The sequence below is a fragment of the Engystomops pustulosus genome, chromosome 11, assembly GCF_040894005.1.
Source record: "Engystomops pustulosus chromosome 11, aEngPut4.maternal, whole genome shotgun sequence".
NCBI classification, from domain to species: domain Eukaryota; kingdom Metazoa; phylum Chordata; class Amphibia; order Anura; family Leptodactylidae; genus Engystomops; species Engystomops pustulosus.
Window position 1 is genome coordinate 71,610,778 of NC_092421.1, and position 12,719 is coordinate 71,623,496.

The following is a 12,719-nucleotide window of genomic DNA, read 5'->3' on the forward strand; positions in this document are numbered from 1 at the left end:
TCCTGTATTATACACATCCCCCCCACCATCCTGTATTATACACATCCCCCCCACCATCCTGTATGTATTATACACATCCCCCCCACCATCCTGTATTATACACATCCCCCCCACCATCCTGTATTATACACCTCCCCCCCACCATCCTGTATTATACACATCCCCCCACCATCCTGTATTATACACATCCCCCCCACCATCCTGTATTATACACATCCCCCCCACCATCCTGTATTATACACATCCCCCCCCCACCATCCTGTATTATACACATCCCCCCACCATCCTGTATTATACACATCCCCCCCACCATCCTGTATTATACACATCCCCCCCGTCCTGTATTATACACCTCCCCCCCACCATCCTGTAATACACATCCCCCCCACCATCCTGTATTATACACCTCCCCCCCACCATCCTGTATTATACACATCCCCCCCCACCATCCTGTATTATACACCCCCCCCCCCATCCTGTATTATACACATCCCCCCACCATCCTGTATTATACACATCCCCCCCACCATCCTGTATTATACACATCCCCCCACCATCCTGTATTATACACATCCCCCCCACCATCCTGTATTATACACATCCCCCCCACCATCCTGTATTATACACCCCCCCCCACCATCCTGTATTATACACATCCCCCACCATCCTGTATTATACACATCCCCCACCATCCTGTATTATACACATCCCCCCCCACCATCCTGTATTATACACATCCCCCCCCACCATCCTGTATTATACACCCCCCCACCATCCTGTATTATACACATCCCCCCCACCATCCTGTATTATACACCCCCCCACCATCCTGTATTATACACATCCCCCCCACCATCCTGTATTATACACATCCCCCCCCACCATCCTGTATTATACACATCCCCCCCACCATCCTGTATTATACACATCCCCCCCACCATCCTGTATTATACACATCCCCCCCACCACCCTGTATTATACACATCCCCCCCACCATCCTGTATTATACACATCCCCCCACCATCCTGTATTATACACATCCCCCCCACCATCCTGTATTATACACCCCCCCCACCATCCTGTATTATACACATCCCCCCCACCATCCTGTATTATACACATCCCCCACCATCCTGTATTATACACATCCCCCCCACCATCCTGTATTATACACATCCCCCCCACCATCCTGTATAATACACATCCCCCACCATCCTGTATTATACACATCCCCCCCACCATCCTGTATTATACACATCCCCCCCACCATCCTGTATTATACACATCCCCCCCACCATCCTGTATTATACACATCCCCCCCCCACCATCCTGTATTATACACCCCCCCCACCATCCTGTATTATACACATCCCCCCCACCATCCTGTATTATACACATCCCCCCACCATCCTGTATTATACACATCCCCCCCACCATCCTGTATTATACACATCCCCCCCACCATCCTGTATTATACACATCCCCCCACCATCCTGTATTATACACCCCCCCCACCATCCTGTATTATACACATCCCCCCCACCATCCTGTATTATACACATCCCCCCCCCCACCATCCTGTATTATACACATCCCCCCCCACCATCCTGTATTATACACATCCCCCCCACCATCCTGTATTATACACATCCCCCCCACCATCCTGTATTATACCCACCCGGCAGGATGGGTGGTATGAGAACCCATGGGTTGGATACTGCCACCCTGCATTAGTTGTTTCTGTCATCCTGTCTACACCTCCCCCCACCATCCTGTATTATACACATCCCCCCCACCATCCTGTATTATACACATCCCCCCACCATCCTGTATTATACACATCCCCCCCACCATCCTGTATTATACACATCCCCCCCCCCCACCATCCTGTATTATACACATCCCCCCCACCATCCTGTATTATACACATCCCCCCACCATCCTGTATTATACACATCCCCCCCACCATCCTGTATTATACACATCCCCCCCACCATCCTGTATTATACACATCCCCCCCCACCATCCTGTATTATACACATCCCCCCCACCATCCTGTATTATACACATCCCCCCCACCATCCTGTATTATACACATCCCTCCCACCATCCTGTATTATACACCCCCCCACCATCCTGTATTATACACCCCCCACCATCCTGTATTATACACATCCCCCCCACCATCCTGTATTATACACATCCCCCCCCACCATCCTGTATTATACACATCCCCCCCACCATCCTGTATTATACACATCCCCCCACCATCCTGTATTATACACATCCCCCCCCACCATCCTGTATTATACATCCCCCCCACCATCCTGTATTATACACATCCCCCCCACCATCCTGTATTATACACATCCCCCCCCACCATCCTGTATTATACACATCCCCCCCCACCATCCTGTATTATACACCCCCCCACCATCCTGTATTATACACATCCCCCCCCACCATCCTGTATTATACACATCCCCCCACCATCCTGTATTATACACATCCCCCCCACCATGCTGTATTATACACATCCCCCCCACCATCCTGTATTATACACATCCCCCCACCATCCTGTATTATACACATCCCCCCCCCACCATCCTGTATTATACACATCCCCCACCATCCTGTATTATACACATCCCCCACCATCCTGTATTATACACATCCCCCCCACCATCCTGTATTATACACATCCCCCCACCATCCTGTATTATACACATCCCCCCCTCCACCATCCTGTATTATACACATCCCCCCCACCATCCTGTATTATACACATCCCCCCCACCATCCTGTATTATACACATCCCCCCCACCATCCTGTATTATACACATCCCCCCACCATCCTGTATTATACACATCCCCCCCCACCATCCTGTATTATACACCCCCCCCCACCATCCTGTATTATACACATCCCCCCACCATCCTGTATTATACACATCCCCCCCCACCATCCTGTATTATACACATCCCCCCACCATCCTGTATTATACACATCCCCCCCACCATCCTGTATTATACACATCCCCCCCCACCATCCTGTATTATACACATCCCCCCACCCATCCTGTATTATACACATCCCCCCCACCATCCTGTATTATACACATCCCCCCCACCATCCTGTATTATACACATCCCCCCCCACCATCCTGTATTATACACATCCCCCCCACCATCCTGTATTATACACATCCCCCCCACCATCCTGTATTATACACATCCCCCCCCACCATCCTGTATTATACACATCCCCCCCCACCATCCTGTATTATACACATCCCCCCCACCATCCTGTATTATACACATCCCCCCCCACCATCCTGTATTATACACATCCCCCCCACCATCCTGTATTATACACATCCCCCCCCACCATCCTGTATTATACACATCCCCCCCACCATCCTGTATTATACACATCCCCCCCACCATCCTGTATTATACACATCCCCCCCACCATCCTGTATTATACACATCCCCCCCACCATCCTGTATTATACACCCCCCCCAGTATCCTGTATTATACACCCCCCCACCATCCTGTATTATACACATCCCCCCCCACCATCCTGTATTATACACATCCCCCCCACCATCCTGTATTATACACATCCCCCCCACCATCCTGTATTATACACATCCCCCCCCACCATCCTGTATTATACACATCCCCCCCACCATCCTGTATTATACACATCCCCCCCACCATCCTGTATTATACACATCCCCCCCACCCATCCTGTATTATACACATCCCCCCCCCCACCATCCTGTATTATACACATCCCCCCCACCCATCCTGTATTATACACATCCCCCCCACCCATCCTGTATTATACACATCCCCCCCACCATCCTGTATTATACACATCCCCCCCACCATCCTGTATTATACACATTCCCCCCACCCATCCTGTATTATACACATCCCCCCCACCATCCTGTATTATACACATTCCCCCCACCCATCCTGTATTATACACATCCCCCCCACCCATCCTGTATTATACACACCCCCCCCCCCCACCATCCTGTATTATATAGAAGGCATAGGCTTGCCACATTCATTCATCTTCATTGGTGACTTTCTGCCCTGCAGGGTCATGAGGTAAGACATAGATGTTAATAATCAGGGTCAGAGCTCCGCATATCTCAGCTTCCTTTACTCGTGTGTGATATAGGGGAGATATATGGGGTATTACCCAGGAGGTTTATAGTGGACTTAAACGTGTACACAGATATATATATATTTTTTTAAAATAAATATGGTAATGTCACAGCGCAGGGATAATACACACAGTGATGTCACAGCACAGGGATAATACACACAGTTATGTCACACTACAGGGATAATACACACAGTGATGTCACAGTACAGAGATAATACACACAGTGATGTCACAGCACAGGGATAATACACACAGTTATGTCACACTACAGGGATAATACACGCAGTTATGTCACAGTACAGAGATAATACACACAGTGATGTCACAGTACAGGGATAATACACACAGCGATGTCACAGTACAGGGATCATACACACAGTGATGTCACAGTACAGGAATAATACACACAGTGATGTCACAGTATAGGGATCATACACACAGAGATGTCACAGTACAGGGATAATTCACACAGTGATGTCACAGTACAGGGATAATACACACAGTGATGTCACAGTACAGGGATAATACACACAGTGATGTCACAGTATAGGGATCATACACACAGAGATGTCACAGTACAGGGATAATTCACACAGTGATGTCACAGTACAGGGATAATACACACAGTGATGTCACAGTACAGGGATAATACACACAGCGATGTCACAGTACAGGGATAATACACACAGTGATGTCACAGTACAGGATAATACACACAGTGATGTCACATTACAGGGATAATACACACAGTGATGTCACAGTACAGAGATAATACACACAGTGATGTAACAGTACAGGGATAATACACACAGCGATGTCACAGTACAGTGATAATACACACAGTGATGTCACAGTACAGGATAATACACACAGTGATGTAACAGTACAGGGATAATACACACAGTGATGTCACAGTACAGGGATAATACACACAGTGATGTCACAGTACAGGGATAATACACACAGTGATGTCACAGTACATGGATAATACACACAGTGATGTCACAGTACAGGGATAATACACACAGTGATGTCACAGTACATGGATAATACACACAGCAATGTCACAGTACAGGGATAATACACACAGTGATGTCACAGTACATGGATAATACACACAGCGATGTCACAGAACAGGGATAATACACACAGTGATGTCACAGTACAGGGATAATACACACAGTGATGTCACAGTACATGGATAATACACACAGTGATGTCACAGTACAGGGATAATACACACAGTGATGTCACAGTACAGGGATAATACACACAGTGATGTCACAGTACAGGGATAATACACACAGTGATGTCACAGTACAGAGATAATACACACAGTGATGTCACAGTACAGGGATAATACACACAGTGATGTCACAGTACAGGGATAATACACACAGTGATGTCACAGTACAGGGATAATACACACAGTGATGTCACAGTACAGGGATAATACACATAGTGATGTCACAGTACAGGGATAATACACACAGCGATGTCACAGTACAGGGATAATACACACAGTGATGTCACAGTACAGGGATCATACACACAGTGATGTCACAGTACAGGGAAAATACACACAGCGATGTCACAGTACAGGGATAATACACACAGTGATGTCACAGTACAGAGATAATACACACAGTGATGTCACAGTACAGGGGATAATACACACAGCGATGTCACAGTACAGGGATAACACACACAGTGATGTCACAGTACAGGGATAATACACACAGTGACGTCACAGTATAGGGATAATACACACAGTGATGTCACAGTACAGGGATAATACACACAGTGATGTCACAGTACAGGCAGTCCCCTACTTAAGGACACCCGACTTACAGACAATCCATAGTTACAGACAGACCCCTCTGACCTCTGGTGAAGCTCTCTTGATGCTTTACTATAGTCCCAGACTGCAATGATCAGCTGTAAGGTGTTTGTAATGAAGCTTTATTGATAATCCTCGGTCCCATTACAGCAAAAAATGTTTAAACTCCAATTGTCACTGGGGCCAAAATTTTTTTTGTCTGGAACTACAATTATAAAATATACAGTTTCGACTTACATACAAATTCAACTTAAGAACAAACCTCCGGACCCTATCTTGTACGTAACCCGGGGACTGCCTGTATAGGGATAATACACATAGTGATGTCACAGTATAGGGATAATACACACAGTTATGTCACAGTATAGGGATAATACACACAGTGATGTCACAGTACAGAGATAATACACACAGTTATGTCACAGTATAGGGATAATACACACAGTGATGTCACAGTACAGAGATAATACACACAGTGATGTCACAGTACAGGGATAATACACACAGTGATGTCACAGTACAGGGATAATACACACAGTGATCTCACAGTACAGAGTTAATACACACAGTGATGTCACAGTACATGGATAATACACACAGTGATGTCACAGTACAGGGATAATACACACAGTGATGTCACAGTACAGGGATCATACACACAGTGATGTCACAGTACAGGGATAACACACACAGTGATGTCACAGTATAGGGATAATACACACAGTGATGTCACAGTACAGGGATAATACACACAGTGATGTCACAGTACAGAGATAATACACACAGTGATGTCACAGTACAGGGATAATACACACAGTGATGTCACAGTACAGGGATAATACACACCGTGATGTCACAGTACAGAGATAATACACACAGTGATGTCACAGTACATGGATAATACACACAGTGATGTCACAGTACAGGGATAATTCACACAGTGATGTCACAGTACAGGGATCATACACACAGTGATGTCACAGTACAGGGATAACACACACAGTGATGTCACAGTATAGGGATAATACACAGTGATGTCACAGTACAGAGATAATACACACAGTGATGTCACAGTACAGGGATAATACACACAGTGATGTCACAGTACAGGGATAATACACACAGTGATGTCACAGTACAGAGATAATACACACAGTGATGTCACAGTACATGGATAATACACACAGTGATGTCACAGTACAGGGATAATTCACACAGTGATGTCACAGTACAGGGATCATACACACAGTGATGTCACAGTACAGGGATAATACACACAGTGATGTCACAGTACAGGGATCATACACACAGTGATGTCGCAGTACAGGGATAACACACACAGTGATGTCACGGTATAGGGATAATACACACAGTGATGTCACAGTACAGAGATAATACACACAGTGATGTCACAGTACAGGGATAATTCACACAGTGATGTCACAGTACAGGGATCATACACACAGTGATGTCACAGTACAGGGATAACACACACAGTGATGTCACAGTATAGGGATAATACACACAGTGATGTCACAGTACAGAGATAATACACACAGTGATGTCACAGTACAGGGATAATACACACAGCGATGTCACAGTACACGGATAATACACACAGCGATGTCACAGTACAGGGATAATACACACAGTGATGTCACAGTACAGAGATAATACACACAGTGATGCCACAGTACAGGGATAATACACAGTGATGTCACAGTACAGGGATAATACACACAGTGATGTCACAGTACAGGGATAATACACACAGTGATGTCACAGTACAGGGATAATACACACAGTGATGTCACAGTACAGGGATAATACACACAGTTATGTCACAGTACAGGGATAATACACACAGTGATGTCACAGTACAGAGATAATACACACAGTGATGTCACAGTACAGAGATAATACACACAGTCTTCCAAAAAAGAAAAAAGTAATAAAAATGCAATATTTTTAAACTTCCCCATCCATTGAAATGGGGCTCTATGTCTCCCCCGCTCTTGTACTAGTCGCAGCATCGCTGTGACCCTCTCACTCCTTCTTCACCAGAATATGAGTGTTGGTCATAGACTAAATAATATTTAATGCTATATACAGGCGGTCCCCTACTTAAGGACACCCGACTTACAGACGACCCATAGTTACAGACGGACCCCTCTGCCCACTGTGACCTCTGGTGACCTCTCTGGATGTTACTATAGTCCCAGGCTGCACTGATCAGCTGTAAGTTGTCTGTAATGAAGCTTTATTGACAAATTTTTTTCTTGCCCCAGTGACAATTGGAGTTTCAAAATTTTTTGCTGTAATTGGACCAACAATTACAGCAAAAAATTTTGAAACTCCAATTGTCACTGGGGCAAGAAAAAAATTTGTCTGAAACTACAATTATAAAATATACAGTTTCGACTTACATACAAATTCAATTTAAGAACAAACCTCCAGACCCTATCTTGTACGTAACCCGGGGACTGCCTGTAATGTATTACTGCCTGCACATGTAGTCACATTCCCACATTAATTACACCCCTTACACTTATCCTCATAACAGCCAGTATGTACACATTGTAGTGGGTCAGTTTGATCAGCTCTGCTGTGCTCTACACAAACTCGTCTCCACTTCCCTGTGAGCGCCCAGCAGCCTCCTCTGCGCACTGCTGCATCTGTTGCTGCGCGACTACTGCGCACATTACGGTAGGAGCTGCAGGGATTACGGTAGCGGTTGTATGTGGGAGGGCTGTCGCTGATTGACGTGCCGTGGGCGTGGCCTGATGCTTTATTCCAGGCAGCAGCCCGGGCATCTATAGCCGGGGAGATGCCGGGCACTGCTGCTGCTGCTGCTGCTGCTCCGAACCCTCTGCTGTGTGCAAGCCCGGGACTAGGGCGTGGAAGGATGTATTGTCTGCATATAGGAGAGGAAAGATGCTGTCACAGGTAACTTGTGCCTCTGGGGTGGGGGATAGAGGGTCGTCTGCTTTATTTTATGTATTCACAACTTCCCACAGCATTGCTGCGGTGCAGTGTGCTCAGTGGAGGGCACAGACTGAGCTCTGCTATGCGTAACATGGCCAGCAGTAAGTGTGCTCAGTCCTACGCACCGTCCTGTCATCCGACAACTTGTAGTCGGGAAATCATCCTAAATATCTGCCCAGTGCTGCAGTAGAATAACACAGAACCCTCCTATGGCAGATTTATAGGGTATCACTAAAATATTTTGAGTTTTGTTTTATACATTTGATAATCCATCAGCTGTCAGTGTTGGTATTTAAAGGGAACTTCTCACCACTTCTCATGTGCATTTTATTAAATGCTCGGTGAAATAGAAATTCTGGAGCCACTTTTCTTTATACCGTTCCTCTGTTATTCTTCCCAAAAACTAGGTATCAGGAAAAAATGCCACCAGCTCAGGACAAAAATAGAAAATAAAACTTAAAATAATTGATTTAAAGAACATCTATCACCAGGATGGAGGACTGTAAACCCAGCACACTGACATACTGTTGTTCATCCCCTCTTCCAGGATCTACTCTTCTTTAAGCTTCGTATGGCCTTGTTTTCAAGAAAAAAAGTGTTAAAATTATGCAAATGAGCCTGAGGGCTTCCAGGTTCATTTGCATAATTTTAAAAGCCTTTAAAAAAAAAAAAAACAGGGCAGGGCATAAAAACATAAGAGAAGAGCAGATACTGCCAAAATGGGCCCACACCAGTATGTGCTTGGTTTACAATCCTTCATCCTAGTGGTAGATACAAGGACAGATAGGTGACGCGTTTCAGATTGCTACGGATCCTTAGCCCTACCATGACCGATTAGGGGTTGTGTTATGGACGTTTTGACATTGTCCAGTTAGCGCTGTCAAGATTGTAAGGACACACCTCTTTGACAAAAGTCATGGTAACACCCACTTGTCAGTTCATTCATCCATTTTCCATAGGAATAACAGAGGAAAGGGACAACGTAGAGCAACAGGACAGCAGATCTGTCGGGTGGGGGGGATGGGTCGTCTATGATGTGCAGACGCTTTCTGGAGCATCACCTGATCTACTGTTAGATTTGATTTCTCTATGAAGCGGAAAAACAGATGCAGAGCACAGAATGGCGCAGGGGGCGGCTCGTTGTCAGATGTCATCATCAGCCCTTATTACAGAATAGTGTTTGTCTTCGAGGCTAAACGTGGGCAATAAACAGCGGATCCCTGGTCCGTTTTTCTGTTCCGTTAGTCATCAGTGTGTAATCCGGTGACTCCCGCGTGGTATCCGTCTGTTTCACATTCCGATAGAATTCTATGGGAAGTTCTGAGCCGTATTCCAGACAGGACCTGCTATGAGTTTCTTCCAGCCGCTAAACGGATCCGTGATAAATGTGTCCATGTGCGTGTAGCCTTATACTCTATGGGGGTCATTTATCACATTTTCCTTTTGTTCCGCTGTGATTTCCACCCTATTTGTCTTTGTAGTCGTCCATTTTTAAACCTTTTAGGAGCAAATTTTAAAAAAGGCACCCTTTTTTCCCGCAACTGGTGTGTTTTTGCGCAATTAGCTTTGCCCTTTGAGGCGCGCATCAATGTTAAATCTGGCGCAAACATCTGGGAACAGGAAAAATACAGAGATAAGACAAATTAGGCACAAACCAGGATCACTGCTACATGGCGAACTCTGGCCGAACTGCTTGAAAAAGGCGCAAAAAAATTGCTCATATAACCCAACGCTCCCAAAAAGTCACCAAAATACAATCAAAAACATGCAGCAGACTGAGGGTGGTGCCACACATGGAGTTTTTAGTTCGTTTTTACCAATTATCTTGATAGATGAACAGGTTGTAAGCAGCCAAACGCATGGTAAATGACCAAAAACGGACTAAAAACGCCATGTGTGGTATCACCCTAAGATAAATGTGGCTCTCTATGGATTCCTGCCCCCGGGCGTTTACATTTCGTTTGTAAAAGCAAACCAAACGCCATGTGTGTCTGCACCCTGAAGGGCAGATCTGCATTGGTGTCTGTGTTGCGCATCCATTGCTTGTTGTCTCCGTTTTCTTTCCGTTTGTTGCTGTTTTGTTTCCAGTTTGTCTCCGTATCCTCAGTTCTTTGAAAAAAACCCATATGGATTAACATTGGTTAGTAAACACAACTCCTAGGGGCTCAGCCTCATGAGTGATAAAAAAAACAGAGTTTCTATCAGTCTTTTTTGCGGACCCATACACTTCTATTGCATTCGCATCCGTGAAAAAACTATGACAGGTTTTAAATTTTTTTCCCATGGACAACGGATCAGTGAAAATAAAAACTTTGTGAAATAAAAACCCATAGAAAACAATGGGGCACATTTAGTTACCCGGTCCGAGGAGTTCACAGAAAGTGCATTGTCCGTGTATAATGCCCTGTGCCGCGATTCACTAAGATTGTGCGCCTGATATCCTGCATGTGTCGCTTCCCCGCTCAGGTCCCCGGAGTTCACCTTCTTCTTCCTGGTGCATGTAAGTGCATTGTCTTGCGACACAATTTGAAAATTATATCCTGCGCTCAGTCCAAATCAATCGGATCTTCCGATGGCACGCCCCCCGATTTCTGTTACATGAAAGCAGCACAGCCGCGCCACAATCCGATCACATGCAAGACAATCCCCAGTTAAATACCTGTCCCAGCGGCGCAAATCCCAAAAACGTCGGAAAAACTGGCGACAGTGCAGCTGCTTAGTAGATAAGCCCCAAAGTCTCACTAAGTCACCTGTGAAGATCACTAAACCGTGGACGTGAAGAAACGACGCCAATATGAAAGAGTCTTAACTGTGATACCAGCTGCAAAACCCTCTGATCTTTGATCACGTTTGACCCTAGTTGCCACGTAGAGTTAGGGATATGTGTTTACCTAATGTGTCTCCTTCACCAGGTTTAGTCTGTTGTTCCTGATGGTGATGCCACACATCCGTTTTTAAGCATGCGTTTTCAGTCTGTTTAAAAACGCATGCGGACCAAAAATGCCACGCGTGGCATCACCCTTAGATCTATCTGTACACAGCAGATTGGTCCAGGTATTTTAGATGTAACATTTAGGCCTCCCCCGTGTACCCAGTGCTATGGATCCCTATTCCCTAGATCAGTGATGGCAAACCTTTTAGAGACCGAGTGCCCAAACTACAACAAAGACCCGCTTATTTATCGCAAAGTGCCAACACAGAAATGTAATTTGTGATTTATACTCCCTTCTCTGTCACAGTTTTCATTGATACCAGCCCCTGAGGACACCAATAAAGCAGAAAATAGTCCCAGGTAGAGCTGTCACTTTAAAATAGCTCTGTGCACAGCAAGTCCTGGGCTGTCTGGGACTGCAAGAAGATACCTGGAGTCATCTCTGGTGATGGCCTGAGTGCCCACAGAAAGGGCTCCGAGTGCCACCTCTGGCACCAGTGCCATAGGTTAGCCATCACTGCCCTAGATCCTGCTGTGGGTGTCAGGGTCAGATTTTGCTGATATTTGTCTACACAAAACTGATGTTTTTTTTAACAGATTGAAAAAGCATGCTTAAAAACGGACTAAAATCGCCATGTGTGGTGTCACCCTTAGCATATATCACCGCCATCTACATCCTGTACATCTATCGCGCTGCCTGGGAGCAGACATAATGTGAGCCTCCTGTATATTTCCATCTTCCCTGGCTCCGATACAATTCATCAGGAATATGGAATG

General features: G+C 45.6%; 1 protein-coding gene across 2 annotated transcripts in view; it reads left to right on the forward strand.

Moving 5' to 3' along the window:
- The first annotated feature begins 8,805 nt into the window (after positions 1-8,805).
- CHST15 (carbohydrate sulfotransferase 15) overlaps positions 8,806-12,719 on the forward strand; it is a 49,426-nt gene continuing 45,512 nt past the window's right edge. The window contains exon 1 of one of the 2 annotated variants that reach the window (XM_072129266.1): positions 8,806-8,971. The gene's annotated coding sequence lies outside the window, so the exon portion shown is untranslated. The remainder of the gene's footprint in view (positions 8,972-12,719) is intronic. The other variant, XM_072129261.1, reaches the window with a different exon arrangement.